General features: G+C 36.1%; 1 protein-coding gene across 2 annotated transcripts in view; it reads right to left on the bottom strand.

The window, feature by feature from the left end:
- Positions 1-2,255: 2,255 nt before the first annotated feature.
- Positions 2,256-3,315, bottom strand: part of LOC141430931 (uncharacterized) — a 15,773-nt gene continuing 14,713 nt past the window's right edge. The window contains exon 3 of one of the 2 annotated variants that reach the window (XR_012451678.1): positions 2,256-2,307. The gene's annotated coding sequence lies outside the window, so the exon portion shown is untranslated. Of the gene's footprint in view, positions 2,308-2,535; positions 2,690-3,315 lie in introns of those variants that run through there. The other variant, XR_012451679.1, reaches the window with a different exon arrangement.

The following is a 3,315-nucleotide window of genomic DNA, read 5'->3' as shown; positions in this document are numbered from 1 at the left end:
TAACCCAAGATGAGGCTTTTTGAAGTATTAAAAAATAAGTGTGACATTTATAGCACAAGAAGGTCAAATTTCAAATTACAATGCATGTTATGAGTATGAGATTTGTATTGTATCTACTGGACACTTTTTTATGGTTTTAAATGTGATTATTATATTTGTTTCTTAATAATCGGATTATATTTAAAAAAATTGTGTTTGTTTTATAAACAGATAGGTATATGGGGTTTTACTCTTACGTTATATTTAAATGATGTTCTCGCTGCTGAGGTGAAAAATTGTGTGTCACATGAGACCAAAGTTTTTTTGCATCTCGTGTATTTGAATCCCTTGCTGCTCTCAGGATTCTAACCTAGAATCACTCACTGACGCTCGTGATTCAATTATAGAATCCTTCGCTTACTCGGGATTCAAAATCAACACTCGCAACAAAAAACAACTTTGCTCTCTTGTTGCATAAATAACTATTAATTTATATAGAACTGAAAATCACATCAAATCAATCAAAAAAATCAGTAAAATTAAAAAAATAGAATTATTATATTTATGCATAAAAATAAAAGGTACATAGAAAGTGAATTATTGTTTCCACTGTTGCTATTTCATTTCCTCGCAATCTAAGTGAAAATCAGTGTAAAACTTGAGCATTAAACCCATTTTCCCCTCGACGTGTCTATCCACCCTCGCCGTACCGGCTCGGGTGGCTATATGAACGGCTTGGGTAAAATGGCTCGTTTTATGCTCGCGTTGTACAATCTACTATTTAAAATTGATCTAAATTCGCATCAACTGCCAGTATGGAAATCGAATCCACCGTCAATTAAAAAAAAAAGATATTGCTTCTTTATTACAATAACATACTTTAGCAGTCTTTGCTTGCACAGATAACGCTGTAAATGTAATGACTAGAATGCAAAATATAAATAAAGAGATATTTAGCTAAATAAAAGTGTGAGACGTTTTTTCACATTTCATCAACGTGAACTAACACATGGCCGTGTAGTGCCTATTGAACCTGTCACATCTACGAATTTGTCGGTGTCGTCATAACAATTTTTTTTCGGCTTGATTGCTCGATGTTTACGAAGTGGGTATCTAGTCTACGAGTATGTGTGTGACGTCATCTTTGTCAATCTTTGCACGGTTATGGTTATGGCACTTCATGTAGCTATTTTTTTTTCTTGAATCTTTAAATCCTGTGGGTACTGTGCTCTTTGTTATCTTATTCGGTTTTGACCCATGAATGACCCTTATATATGTTTTAGAGTCAGTAATGAGTTATATCTGGGCTAGTATTTAAGGATGTACCTCGCAAACACTCATCCTGTACTATGTGAGTTGCCTATCAACATATTGTCGATAATGTCCCATATGAATACATCCAACATAATTATTTGCATCCTGTACTATGTGAGTTGCCTGTCAACATATTGTCGATAATGTCCCATATGAATACATCCAACATAATTATTTGCATCCTGTACTATGTGAGTTGCCTATCAACATATTGTCGATAATGTCCCATATGAATACATCCAACATAATTATTTGCATCCTGTACTATGTGAGTTGCCTATCAACATATTGTCGATTATGTCCATATGAATACATCCAACATAATTATTTGCATCCTGTACTATGTGAGTTGCCTATCAACATATTGTCGATAATGTCCCATATGAATACATCCAACATAATTATTTGCATCCTGTACTATGTGAGTTGCCTATCAACATATTGTCGATAATGTCCCATATGAATACATCCAACATAATTATTTGCATCCTGTACTATGTGAGTTGCCTATCAACATATTGTCGATAATGTCCCATATGAATACATCCAACATAATTATTTGCATCCTGTACTATGTGAGTTGCCTATCAACATATTGTCGATAATGTCCCATATGAATACATCCACATAATTATTTGCATCCTGTACTATGTGAGTTGCCTATCAACATATTGTCGATAATGTCCCATATGAATACATCCAACATAATTATTTGCATCCTGTACTATGTGAGTTGCCTATCAACATATTGTCGATAATGTCCCATATGAATACATCCAACATAATTATTTGCATCCTGTACTATGTGAGTTGCCTATCAACATATTGTCGATAATGTCCCATATGAATACATCCAACATAATTATTTGCCTGCTCAAAGGCAAAGCAAAGTGGCAAAGTGACATTATGAATGCCTTCTTGACGCACATGATTTTTTGACGGTCGAGGATTCGATTTGATATTCTGGAAGCTGTTTCAAAACTTTTATTTCCTTCATTTGGGCCAACATGTGATCTTGTGATAAAATGGGTCTAGAACTAGAGCTCTCTCTCGCAGACAGTAACTTTGCAAGATGTGCGACTCTTCACTATTGATGTATCATCAACTGCGTTAGGCAAAGAATTTACAAGATTGCATCTCGAAAATACGAACTGAGACATGGGATAACCGTAAAAGTAACAAATTGGAAGTTGAGATAAAAAATACGAAAAGACTTCAAAAAAAAATCCAAGTTTTGATCTGTTTGATCTGTGCGCGCACACTTAATAGTGCTAGGTGTGCTGCACCTCGCCACTACTGGTTTGTCGTCGTCTATTTCGGGAAATAAACTTACAATATCATCAACTGTTTCTTGAGGGCTCTCATCTCACGTTCAGTATTGTTAGGCGTGATGCACCTAACCATTACTTTATTATTGACTATTTCCGGTAAAAGTATTTACAAGATTTGTATCTATTTCTGTGCTCTCACATTTAATAGTGCTAGTTGTATCAACTTCTCACCACTTCTGGTTTGATATCGACTATCTCGAGCGAGGATTTGTAAAATTTGCAGGCAGATCCTTACCGGCATCCATTGCCTCGGGGTTTGCGTCTGATTCAGGAACCAATCTTGCTTGCAATTCGATATTCGCATTAGATATAATCAGTAGCTGTGGAGTCTGCGATGACGGTATCCTGATAGTTATAGCCCTTGTCTCTCGGCTTGGTGTTGTGGAGGTCTGTGTGCTTGAGTTCTTTACTTTGACTTGTCTAATTCTTAGATCGTTTTGGAAGCAAAGAGCGGCGTCAGATTCCGGCGTTTCATTATTATGGAAGTGATTTTCGCAGATATTGCGCGAAGTCGAACTCGCTCCAAACATGAGATTGTTAAAGACGTTCCAGCGATTTAAAACCGCCAGCCGTTCTGCTAATCTGTAACAAATTATACACTAGTTACGATTTGGATCCATGTTCACTATACTTTGGGTTCTTTGGACAGAGTTCAGGGTATCTAAATCCGTGCTCACACACGAAAGCTTAA

This window comes from Choristoneura fumiferana, chromosome 9, assembly GCF_025370935.1.
Source record: "Choristoneura fumiferana chromosome 9, NRCan_CFum_1, whole genome shotgun sequence".
Taxonomy (NCBI): domain Eukaryota; kingdom Metazoa; phylum Arthropoda; class Insecta; order Lepidoptera; family Tortricidae; genus Choristoneura; species Choristoneura fumiferana.
Note: the sequence above shows the minus strand (reverse complement) of the source record. Positions and strands in the feature narration are given on the sequence as shown.